We start from the raw sequence: 14,106 nt of genomic DNA, 5'->3' as shown, positions 1-14,106 counted from the left end.
TGATAAAGCTAATATTTCGGCGGTTTGAGATATGTTCTATTTTTTTATTCCTTGGAGGAAATATTTCATTATTCCGATATAGTGAATATTAGAGTAAATTTGATCCAATTTTTTTCATATCTTCTGAGTTGTCAACTTGTAACTGAGGTCTAGCCAGGTTTAATCTTGCACAAAATGTTTGGCATTTGATTCGATTTATGAAATCTAAAACTTGTTAAACAAATACTCTTGGAATTATCATGCAATTATGTGTATAGTGTTGGATTTTTTGTTAGATGGTTTGAAACAAATTTTGTGTATTTTCGTTTAAAATTACTTTCTTAAATTAGTTAGATAAGTATGTTTGAATATATATTTCTAAAATATCTTAGAAATTGTATCATACAATATATAGTTTTATGTATTTTAGTTACAATAAACCTAACTATATAGAAATATATTGAATTTTGATATACTCAAATTATAAATAAAGTAGTAATTTCTACCAAAAAAGAAATACTAACTCATTAATTAAAATAATAATAAAAAGTATGGGAGGCAACGTGTGCATATGTTGTTCATATATGCATATGGTAGTATGATTTAAAAAGGATTGATATAGATGAAGTCAAGATGGTTTAAGCCGAGCATAATGTGGAAAAAGAAGAAGGCTGAAGAAACCAATCAAAAAATTAGAAAAATGGTGGAAGCTTGGATTAAATTGGAAATGAAGATGCAAGAAAAGAAGCTGGGAAGAAGAAGGAGTAAGGTTGTTTCTAATGATAGTTTGTTTCTGTAGTAATTTGATTAGTAGTTGTTGTTTTTGTAGTAGTTGGGTTAGTAGTAATTGTTTGTTTTTGGTTTATCTGTGTTGCTATGTAATCCAATTAGTACTGAATGAGTTTTTTAATTCTCTTTGTTGGTCTAGCTATCAAAAAAATCAAATACACAGAACACATTTGCTTTCATATTGAATCTAACCCCTGTTTTAGAAATGACTAGGCGCTAGTTGGGTGGTCGGGATGTGTATAGCGCATAGCGAGAAAATCGAAGATTAATCGAGAACTAGTTTTAGGGTTATTTTATTAAATTAATAAAAAATAAAAAAATAGAGTATTAAATATATGTATAATTCGGTTTATGTTAAAATAAAAATATCAAATAAAATATTAAACTATAGTATTGTCTTTAAAATTACGGTAAACACATAAAAACATAATTTTAAAAGAAAATTTATGATTTTCATTAAATATAATCATAAACTCTTAATTTAAATGTTTAAATAACAAAAAAATACATATTTTGATAATCGATGCTAGGCGGGAATTAATCAGATTAGACGGATTATAATCAAATTAGACAGGTATAATTGAAAATCGATGCTAGGCGGAAATTAGTTATTAATCGAGGCGGATAGGGTGGGTCTAGCAATTTTGCGGGGCGTAATCGGTGCTAGGCTGAGATTTTTAAAGCAGAGAATCTAACCAACAAGTTAGTGAGGTATATCTATTCAAGTAAACAAGAACTCAAATGGAAATATAAAGTTGAACAACTGAGAAACAGTCATCATAATATGATTCACTACTGGTTGAGAGATATAACGAGAACTCCATGGAGAAACCTTGCTTGCTAAACCTACCATGTAGAAAAACAAAACCTTTGACTTGTTTGATTTCCAGATCACGCAAGTTGATTATGTAAGACAAGATGCAAAAACTGAACTGATTAGTTTATCGACCACCAAAACCAACAAAAGCAAAACACTCCAATACCAACCGGCTCACTTGGTCACTTGGAAATCAAAGTCCCAGATTGGAGTAATTTAGGTCTACAAAAATACCTCACGAGATCGAGAGAAACACCAGAGACTCCATTGCCATAACACCACCGTGCTTAGCAAGCATCGAAATCGGAAAGCAGTCCACTCGGCCTCAAGGTCATCGCCAGAGACGATCGGAAATCTGACTACAGAGCGTTTCAGAAGGTTTACAAAATTGGTTTACAATAAAATTAAACCGAAAACAGATTGTTTTTTTTTCTTAGTCCGGTTTAGTTCGGTTAAATTTTATTTTAAGTTTCCATTTGGATTTTCTTTCAAACCCGAGTGTAGTTATAAACTTATAATACGAGTATAGAATTTTTTTTGTACTGTTCTCCATTTTCTTACAAAACTTATAAGAAAAAACAAATTTTATTTTACAAAACCTAGAATTTTATGTAGTGATTGGTAACATAGTATATGCGGATTTTGTGATGCGTTTTTGAAAAGCACACTTATATCACCAATCACCATTTTTATTACTAATTTACGTTTTTTAGAGAAAAAAAAAAAGCAGAGTGCGCTTTTCAGTTTGAAATACTTGTTTACCCTGCAGTCCAACAAAAACTGCAGTGAATAATATAATTTTTTTTTTCTTTTAATTCTAACTTTATTTCCTCTCCTTTCTTCAATTCCGTTGTCTTTCCTTTCATTTTAATTATTTTTTTTTATATATAATTTACATTATAAGAAAATCAAATTGGATGATAATACTAATATATACTTCTATCTAGTATCTCTCTTCTATTCTCTTTCCTCATATAATATTAAAATAATATTATTTTTTAATTGTTTGAAAAACATGTGAAAATATTTTTAAAAAATAATTATTAGAGATATAGGTTTTATACAATTATGTTTACTTATGTTAAATAAATTTTCTTTAAAAAAATATATTTACAAAATATGTGAAAATATATGACAATTATACTTTATGCTAAATATATACAAACATAAAAATATTTAATTATTAATACAAAACAAATTAAAATATATAATTATAATAGTTATTAATAAATTAATATGAAATATGCACTGCAAATAGTTTTTCATCAATCAAACATTGTTTTGTACCGCTTATTTTGCATTAACCGCACTTGTTCCGCAAATACATTTGTCCCGCACGCATCGCAGTTCAACCGTACTGCACTATCAAATCGTTTGTTCTGCACAACTATACAAAACTAGCCCAACACTTTCAGATCTGAAAAAACTGAGTACAGTGGTATACCTACCTATTTATGCCTTTGAATGGAAGAGCATTATTATTATTATATATTCAACAATTTGTTTGATACATACTAAAGAAATATAGAAAAACATTTAGCAATTTTCTCTTTGAAGTTAATGATCTTATTTTATGGTATTATTTTAAGCATTAATGTTAATCCAAATCATAATTTGATTTTGTACTAGAGAAAGGAAACAAGAAAAAAAAGAGTTGCTCTAGATGAAAATTAATCATGTCTTTGGTGGAAACAATAAATAATAAGAAAAAAACGAACAAGTCGATCAAGCATATTTAATCATGTGTGTGATTTACTGATTTGGTATCCATTATTCAGCGCTAAAAATTACACGTTCATCCAACAGGTCCCAAAATATTGTGAGAATCGCCGCACCATAAAAAAAATGTACTTGTACTTTTTGACAAGAAAAAAAAAATTAAGAGAAAAAGTGTTTGAATTTTGAAATTTTGAAACTGATGCTCTAGTGTTCACATACTAACGGCGTCAGACCGAACGTCCTTCCGTTATAGTATGTAACACCCGCGATCAGAATTGTGTGTTTTGGGCAAGGGTGTCGATCGACACCAAGGGGGTGTCAGTCGACACCATTGTTTTTCTGGTTCGACCAGTTCGATTTTATTATCGATTTGGACCGGTTTGGTTTAGGAAAAACCACTAAACCGAGATATTTAAGTGTTTTGTCGACCAGAAGGGTTTTGGGGAAGTTCTTTTGTCGCCGTTTAACGCTTTTGAGAGAAAAAGAGGAAAAAGTGTGTTCTTGAGCTTTTTGGTGATTTTTGGTGAGATTCTTGGCTGTTCTTGAGAGATTGGAAGCTAGGAAGGATCTAGAAGCTTGCTAGGAAGGTTGGATTCGTTGCTATTGGTCTGAATCTTCCTGCAAAGAGGTGAGTGCATGACCATGGCTTATCTAAGCTAAGATCTCTAGTTTTTATGTGATTTGGTGCTTATGTGGTTGTTTCTTTGAGTTTTCTATGGTATTTTGTCGCTGCTTTGGCTGGGTTTGGCTTTTGGGAAGGCATGGAGCGGATTGGAGAAGATTGGAGGCGAGATTCAGAGTTTTTGATCGAAGGAAATCGCTGCTCGGCATCGGTGTCGGTCGACACCAGTTGGGGTGTCGGTCGACACCAATGCGAGGACGGCTCGAGACTTTGGCGAGTGTCGATCAACACCATGTGGAGGTGTCGGTCGACACAAACTAGGGTTTTCGGGAGTGTCGGGCAAGGTGTCGGTCGACACCAGATTGTCATTGTCGATCGACACCATCTGGTGTCGGTCGACACCCTTCTTTCAGCTACAACGGATGTTGCATGCTTTGTGTATTGCCTGGTTTGTTTTATTGATTGTTGATTGTGGCATGTAGAGATCTAATTGCTTGTGTGTATAGCCTAGTAGATGGGAGGATTGCCTCACTGAGTGTTTATCAAATATTCATGCATCTCAATATGTGTTTGTGGTGCAGGTAAAGGCAAAGTGTGATCGTAGAATCAAGGCGATGATGAGGAGGGTGTTCTAGGGACTCGATTGGATGTTGTCTGGCATTGTTAGGTTGCTAGAGTCGAGTCGTTAGAAACATTGTTAGGTTGCTGATTTAATGTTTTCTGATGATTGGTTATTGGATTATTGGTTATCTTGTTATTGGATATTGTTTATGCTATAGTGTTGGTTTTATTATTGGATATTATTGGATATTGTTAATGGTATTGTTATTCCGCTGTTGATTGTGATTGTGGTTAGGTGGCTAGTGGATATGAGACCACTAGTTATAGTTTATTTATATTTATATTATATTTATTATTTATTATAAAAAAAAAAATGTCGGTCCTTTCATAGTATATCTTCTTCCACGATCCACGTCGTCACCGCTATCCGTCCTCTCTCTCATCATCAGTTCAATAAATAAATAATGTGATACAAACAAATACTTTGATATATATAGTAATATAAAATAAACTACTTTTAAGTTTTAGGTGGGGTATACAATATTTAGCTCTGGTCAACATATGTTTTTAATCACTAATCAACGTTTCATAGTATGTTATATTGATTTAGAGAAAATTGCATGAACACGTTTATTTTCCTAGGAAAACAAAAAGGACAAATGAAGTTAATTTTTTCTTTAGACTTGAGCTCATTTTGTATACATGTAGTTGTAAATTTTAATGTCATTTTGATTACCTTTCTGTAGTGGACTTGAAAAAAAAAAAAAAAGAAGATTAATCCATTGCTTTTTTTTTTCAAACTCAAATGACTTGAACATTGTCATGCAGTAACGAACAACTTAAAAAAAAGGTCAAACTAGAAGTCTCCTAAATAATACAAACCACACGATCGCTGTACCTCCTCAAAACTATTACTCTCGACCGTTTATTTTTTCTTTCTTCCTCTCTCTAGCAGCGGCCAATAAGATTTTCTTGCAATTTTGATTCTCTGCAATGCAACTATCATTATTGTCATCAAATATTAAACTAATATATTAAAAAAAATGTTACATAAAGAGAGTAGTAAGTAGATTTCACATAAAAACCTTTTTTTTAAATAGAATAAGCAAGCATAGACCATAAATTTATTTTTATCAGAATCAAAACATAATTTTCACAAATAACCAAGACAAAAATTGGTTTTTTGTAACAAACAAAACACTAAACCATAATTTTGTGCTGCAACTGCATTTTCGTTTATCTTTATATGATTTGCTCATAATCTTCCTTTCTTGTCTAAACCATAATTATTTGTTTGCTTGATTAATGTGTAATCCATTTTACTTTTTCGTATTGCATCTCTACCAATGAGTAGTAAGAAGAGCTATATCATGATGTTGAAATGTGATTTATAAATAAATCAAATAAATGACTTAAAACTGATGATGTGGACGCATGCGAATTGAACAAAAGAGAAAGAGGAGGAACTTGTACTTGAATTTTTTTTGATGTTTTTATGAACCTTCTGATCTGTGGCCACATCTTTGGTCAAATATTTTTTTTCCATATATATTCCAATACTGATCTTTATTTTTATTTTTATTTTGTTGTGTATCAAATAATTGTTTTTGTCAACTAGTAGTAGGGGGATGTATTGAACTTGATATTCTTAGAGATTTGCTGGGATTTTAATATTTTAGAATTTTGAGAGATTTAACTGTAATTTTAGGAGATTTGATTATTGAATTTAGAATTTTAGGATTTGTTGAGATTTGAGAACTGGAATTTAGTGAGATTTGATTACTAAATTTTAGGTGATTTTAGGATATTTATATGGTAAAAAGAAAAAGAGAGATCGTAAGCAGAATCACGTTTGTTGGCAAAGACAAGAAAAACTGCACCTCATATAATGATCAATGTCTGACAAATATCTAAAGAATATGTTGTTGTTTCTGTTTTCAGTTATGTTATTTGATTAAAGTGATAGAATAGTTGAAAGAATTAAAGTAGGTATCGAAGCATTTGATGTTTGAGAAAAAAAAAATGTGAAATTCGATGTGGTAAACATTTTCATGAACCTGGAAGTTTCAGGAATAAAAGAAAGTACATGATGTCTCCCTCTTTATCTCTATATAATAGAACTATTCAGTTTTATTATACGTTAACCACCTGCTCAAGAATTGTCTGCAGAAGATACTCAATGAGAGTAAAAAAACAAGAGAAAAAGCAAGAAAAGAGCGATGCACAGACTAAACCCAGATGTGGACATTCTTTTTCGGAGAAAAGAGTGATTCTTTTGACCAAATTAAGCTTCCCACTTCGAGCACTTAAAGGTTGTGACCGTCACCGTCGACGGCTCCGCTCCGAAGGTGGCCGAGAGAACATCTTGAATTGCAGTTATTTAATGATGGGCTCGAAGACAAATTTGGGATTTTTTTTCTTGATGTATGTATTTGAGAGAAAGAGAGAGAGAGTAGGAGAAGACAAGTTGCAGAGATGGAGTCATGGTCCATGGAGGAGGTATTTTCAAAAAACATTGTAATTGCTTCGCAGCTTTTTTTTTATAAAAATCTTCTAAAGTTTCACCTTTATAGGTGGGATTTGTAAATCATATTTTTGAACTAAAAATATTAGAAAAGTCTCCCAGAATCCCAATCATAAGTTTTTTAAAAAAAAATTGTGATATTTTGAATAACAGTATATTTGAAGTGAGATTTGTAAATTATTGATTGAATAACAAGAGATTGTAAATGATTTTAAATGGTTTTTATAAATTTCACATTGAATAACATAGGATTTCATATGATTTTTTAAAATCATCAATTAAATAACAGAGGATTTCAGAATACTCCAAAATCTCTTAAAATATCAAATTCAATACACCCCCCGTAGTATTTCCTATCATGATCTAATATGTTAATATCCAACATACCATACCATGAAACCAAATTTCTTCTAGAAATACAATATTGCAACATAGAAGTGGTGAATTTCACACCATGATTTTGTTTTTGGAATTAAGCATCAACCATAAATTATTTTATCAGGAACAATTACATAATTTCCCAAAAGTCAATATATATATATCTTAATTTTAAAATGTTCTGAAAAAATAAATATTTCACTAATTTAAGTTTCACTATTGCCTTAAAATCTATATATACATTCTCAATAATATTTTCTTTTTTGTTCCTTATTTAGTTCTGAAAAGTCTATATACAAAATATTTAGAAATCAAAAGTATTGGTGGTGATAGTATTTGTTTTTGATTGTGTTTTTGTTATTAGAACTTTAACCCTTAAACATTTTGCACCTAGAATGAGGATGGTTTGTAACACTTTTTGTTTTCCATATCTAATTGTATGAGTATGACAAATGGATGAATATGTACTTTTATTTATTTATTACAAATTTATGATTTACAAATCACAGTTGAAACAAAATATTACTAGCTTACATTTCCTATGAAATTTTGCAGGGAAACACAATGATGAAATCCCACAAACAAAAAAAAAATGAATGAAAATTTAAATGCTTACCTAAAACACAGAATATCTTAAATACCAAAAATAATATAATTAACTTAAATTTTAGATAAAGATACACAATATATCTTATTGTCTTGATCAAATTGGGAAACCTGTAACTCTCTCTTCTTATGTGAACCGAGAGTGTTCCCCCTAGACAAGACAAGGATGGCTGCTTTAACTCATGATTCAGCTTGTTCAACCGTCTATAAGTCTCATAAACATTGTTCTTCTTCTTCTTCATCCTTTCTTTCTCTTTTTTCTCAGTTTCAAATGACAATATATTAGGAAAAAAATCTTCAGTGTCTTTCTGGAAGCTATCCATCAGGAGATACTCACTTGGAGTCCCAAACCTAGGTTGGTTTTCGAACAGTTTTGGCCTGCTCTGTCAACAAGGGGAGTTCAACAAATAAGGGGAGTTCAACAAATATTTCATTATTCCGATGTAGTGAATAGTTGAGTAAATTCGATTCAATATTTTTCATATCTTCTGAGTTGCCGACTTGTAACCGAGGTCTAGCCGATCAGGTTTAATCTTAGACAAAAAATTTGGTTAAATAAATTTGATTCAATTTATGAAATCTAAAACTTGTTTAACATATTCTCTTGGAATTATCATGCAATTATGTTTATAGTGTTGGATGTCTTGTTAAATGATTTGAAACAAATTATGTCTATGTTATCATTTAAAATTAATTAGATAAGTATGTTTGAATATATATTTCTAGAATCTTAGAAATTGTATCATACAATATACAGTTTTATATATTTTAGTTACAATAAACCTAAATATATAGAAAATGTTGAATTTGATATAATCAAATTATAAATAAAGTAGTAACTCATTTCTACCAAAACAAGAAAAATAGTAACTCATTAATTAAAATAATAATAATAAAGTATGGGAGGCAACATGTGCATATGTTGTTCAAATATGCATATCGTAGCATGATTTAAAAGAGATTGATATAGATGAAGTCAAGATGGTTTAAGTCAAGTGTAATGTAGAAGAAGAAGAAGGCTGAAGAAACCAATCAAAAAATAAAAAAGGTGGTGGAAGCTTGGATTAGATTGGGAATGAAGAAGGATGTGAATAACTTGAAGAACAATGTGGCCAATGTAGCCTATTCATAATTACATTAAAAATACATATGATCCTTCTTCCTCTAATCAGCATAAGATCCTTCTTCCTCTTATACCTACACATGGTCAATGTAGCCTATTCATAATTACATTATAATAAATGGGTATCATGATCTCTTCTCCACACTCAAAGATTTTTTTTGGAAGTATAAGCTCTTATATACTTAATGAGGAGGATGTGAAATCAAGACGTTAGGATTTAGTACTATGACTATCATATAATGCTATTCTTCAAGTTTCTTGTCTTACATACATATCTCTCATTTTTTTTAAATATTTTAAATTAATAAAACTTTCATTTTTAAAAAAAGAAAATCTCTGAAAAGTCAATTGGTTAAAACATTGTTTTAACTAATGCATTTGGTATAGTTTAACTGAGGTTGCAGTTATTTGATTTACGTTACTTAATTTAAATATTTAACATTATGTCATCCGATTAGTGTATCTTTTTATAGTATTCCATCATCATCATATGGATTTGATATTGTCGTTGTATCCTAAACCCTAAATCTCCAGAACTTGCAAATTCGGTTAGTATCCATATGACTACGAAATATATGGATTTGATGTATTGATATTACCACATTTATGGTCATTTGTTATAGATTTGATAACAAACTTTGATGTGTTACTAATACCCACATTTATGGTCATGTGTTATTAGTACCAACAAATTCTATTGGTATCCACATAACCACGAATATATGGATTTGATGTTTTCGTTGTACCCTAAATCTAAGTCCTAAACCATAAACCCAAAACATTAACACAAAATCTACATAAGGCCTAACATCTAAATCCTAAATAATAAAACCCTAAACACTAAAACTTAAACCATTAATCATTTCCAAAAATTCAAAACCCAAAACCGAAAACCCTAAATTCTACCCATGATCCCTAAACCCTAATGTACATTAGTTCATCTAAAATATAGTAATATGGATCTTAAAATGTAGAAAAAACAAAATCATAATCTATTGTATAAAAATAAATAGAAATTGTTTTTGATAATAACTGCTTAGGCCATGATTGGTGACAATAAAAAAGCGTATTTGGAAAGAAAAAAAAGTGAAAACCGCTTTTGTTTACCAATCACAATTAACTGCAGTTGTTTGCGTTTTTTTATAAAGTGAAAAATGATTCATTTGCGTTTTTCCAAACAGAGTAATAACTCATGGACCGCGTTAGTTTTTTGAACCCTCAATTATGCAGCGGGTTGTTTTAAAAAACGCACCTGAATAAAATAAAAGAAATTTAATTTAATTTATGATTTTAATTTATGATTTGAAAAGAACTAATCAACATTCTATATATTAACAAATTTCTCTGTGTTAAACTTGTATTTAATTTAAAAATTGTTAATTGACGTCATAAATCATTTACTTTTTCATATTTTTTTGAAATTAATCTATGTTATTATTTCTTCATATATGACAAAAATCAGTTTTAATTTTCAAGAACAAATTTATAAGAATAAAAATGCAAATAATACACATGTAAATAATTTGTAAATAAAATAAATAAAAACAAAAACATAAATAAAAATTTTGCAATCCAGTTTTTGATATAAAAACATATAAAAACATATAAAAACATATAAAAAAATAATAATTTGTAATCCAATTTACTGATGTTTAGAAAAGAAATTTTTAGTTTTAAAGAAAAACATATGTTTAAAAAATTCTGATTAACAACTGAAATTTTTTATTATTAACAATACCGCTAATAGTTTTTTTTACCAATCAAACATTATTATGTACCGCTTATTCTGCATAAACCGCACTTGTCTCGCAAATACTTTTATGCCACACGTACCGCAGTTGAACTGTACCGCACTATCAAATTGTTAGTTCCGCTCTACCAAATCCGCCGTTATCATTTGGACCCTTAAAGTGGCAACAAAAGGAAAGGAAAAGTAAAAGAGAAAGAGGAGAGGGAGAAAAAAAAAAAAACAATCAATTAAAAAAAAATTATCTTTCACCAATTTTTGTGTCTACTCAAAATCAAATACAAGGCCAAAATTGTCCAAAAAAATAAGCCACATATACAAAACACATTCAAAAGTACACATTCCATCCAAAGTGGGTATAAGTGTAAGAGCTTTGAACCAAAGTGGGTGTAAATGTGAAACGACCCGACCTGTTTTTTTTTAATTAAATAATGGTCCCATACTCACTACCCGCCTAATCACAACCAAACCAAACATCAGAAATAACCAAACAATACTATTATATCAGTTATTAATAAATAATACACCAATAACCGATAATTCAATCCAAAAGAATCATAAATCATAAAACCAGCAACTTAGCAATGTTCTAATGACCCAATTCTAACAACCTAACAGAAGTCAGACCATAATTAACGAGCCACTAGAACATCCTCCTCTTCATTGCCTTGATTCTACGATCACACTTTGCCTTTACCTGCACCACAACACATATGAGATGCGTGAGTATTTTATAAAGTATCAATAAGACAATCCTCCCATATACTGGGCTATACACACAAGCATTTGAGATAATCTAACCATCAAACAACAATCAACAAACAAACAACAAACCAGGACAACTGCATCGGCCAACACCAACCCTTGCATCAACCGACACCAACTGGGGTTGCATCGCCTGACACAAACTTGCTTCGACAGATACAAGGTTCACTTCCATCGACTGACACCAACACTGCATCGACCGATGCATGCTCGACATTTAACGAAATCCCTAATTGCATCAACCGACACCTCCACATGGCATCGACCAATGCTCCTAGGTCAATTCGCGCCGTCCTCGCATTGCATCGATCGACGCACAAAGTGCATCGATCGACGCACATGCCGAGCATCATCTCCCCAGAAGTTCCTCGCTGGATCTCCGTCTCTAAACCACCAAAAGACAAACCAATGCCACAAAGAAGCTTCCCAAAGCCTCTTGTGAGTCAACAACGTTCTAACAAGCCAAGAAAAGAACCACATAACACATAAACATGAAAAGCAGAGAAATGTCGGGCTTAGATAAGCCATGGTCATTCAATCACCTTTGCCAAAGAAGATTCTGACCCAAAAACGACAGATCTACACTCCTAGCAAGCTCCTACAATGCCCCTAGCCTCAGATCTCCCAAGAACAACTATGAATCTCCCAAAAACTCACCCCCCTAAACCAGGATTTCGCCCTTGAATCTCGAACAACCATCAGTCAAGGCCTCCCGTGCAACCGTCTCCATGGCCCTCTCTCCTTTGACCGATCTACAAAGGTCGCCTCTAAGTGATAGACTCACGTTCCATGCATTATTTTCTCTCAACTTTTGGATTTTCCTTTACTCGTTGGTCCCAACCTTTAGTTCTGATTGGATTCTCATCAGACCGAAGCCTGCATGCCATAATATTGGCTCCTCATCGGGTCTAAACCCGCATGCCATATATATATAAGGAAGTCTAATATTTGTCTCTCGGGTTGCCACCCTATAGCGCGCCTCTGGATCGTCATCAGAAGTCAATATACCAGCCATACTCCCAAGCCATAAAGTCTCGAATATGACGGTACTAGGAGGACCGAAATCCTCCAAGAGTCGTTTAGGACCAACTGTCTCTAGAGCAAACAATTCTGAACACGTTTGAGTCATATCCCTAACCAGGTTTCCTTTCCATGGCTCGCGTAAAACAACACAATGCCTTACCAACCACATATCCCCTCACTGGAGTACCTCATGACCACACAAGGATCATCAAAATGCCACAAGGGCCGCCACAAAGGCCAAACAAAATGCCCTAAACATGACCGTCACCAAAGCCAAACAATGTCCTAAACTGGACCGTCACCAAGGCCAAACAATGTCCTAAACATGACCATCACAAAGACCACTTGTCCCGAAGGACCGTCATGAATACCACTCGTCCCAAAGGACCATCACGAAGAACACTTGTCCCGAAGGACCGTCACAAAGACCACACATCTCGAAGGATTGCCTAAACATGACACATGTCCCGAAGGACCGTCAAGAAGACCACATGTCCCGAAGGACTGCCTAAACATGCAACATTGGCTAAACAGCCCGCCACAAAGGCCACACAATTGGCTAAACAGCCCGCCACAAAGGCCACACAATTGGCTAAACAGCCCGCCACAAAGGCCATACACGTCTCGCAAGACCGCCACACATGGGCTACACAATGACTCATAAGTCCACCACAAAGGCCACACAAGCCCCACCAAGGCTCACACCACTGAAAATGGACAAATTCTAACTCTCATAAAACTTTCCATTTTTATCACTTTCCACTTTTAGAAACTTTTCTCTTTTAGCATAGCCTTCACGGAAACTCATATCCCATACACCACCTCATCTTGGTTGTTAGTCGCACAACCAACCATCCCTAAGCGACCAAGTATCAAGAGAGATAGGCTAGAATACTCCATTCTCGCTCCAGCCATGGACTATAGCTGGGACCAGGCTAGACAAGCTCAAGTCGCGGCCTGCTTCTTTAACCACTTCTTAAACCTTGCCTTCATCCTCGTTTCTGACTCCCAAGTATGCTCCTCCACACCATCACAGTCCTATAGGACTCTCATCAAAGAAACCTTCTTCTTCCGAAGTTTTTGATCCTCCTCTCGAGAACCCTCACTGGTTTCGCCTCCAAGGTCATGTTAGGCTGAAGATCCTCAGGAATCTTAGCCAACAACTGATCATCTTCGCGGAGATACTTCCGCAACAAAGACACATGAAAAACCTTGTGGAACGCACGGATAACATCAGGTAACTCCAGCCGATATGCCACCGGAACCACCCGCTCAATCACTCTGAACAGACCCATATACCTTGGACTCAACTTAGTTTCCGTCAATGACCTGTTCAGACCCCACAACATGGCCATCTTAAGGAACACTCTGTCTCCCACTTGAAACTCAAGATCTCTCCTCCTCTCATTGGTATAACTCCTCTGCCGATCTTGAGATTCCTTCATGTTGAGCT

General features: G+C 33.1%; 1 long non-coding RNA gene across 1 annotated transcript; it reads right to left on the bottom strand.

Moving 5' to 3' along the window:
* Nucleotides 1-1,460: 1,460 nt before the first annotated feature.
* LOC147948906 (uncharacterized) lies at nt 1,461-1,958 on the bottom strand. The gene is made up of 2 exons (XR_015573781.1): nt 1,820-1,958; nt 1,461-1,614 (listed from the first exon to the last, which is right to left on the bottom strand). It is a non-coding gene; the product is annotated as an uncharacterized LOC147948906 (long non-coding RNA).
* Nucleotides 1,959-14,106: the final 12,148 nt, after the last annotated feature.

The sequence above is a fragment of the Camelina sativa genome, chromosome 2, assembly GCF_030686135.1.
Source record: "Camelina sativa cultivar CO46 ecotype springtype chromosome 2, ASM3068613v1".
NCBI lineage: Eukaryota > Viridiplantae > Streptophyta > Magnoliopsida > Brassicales > Brassicaceae > Camelina > Camelina sativa.
The sequence above is the reverse complement of the archived record's forward strand: the minus strand, read 5'-3'. Positions and strand labels throughout refer to the sequence as shown.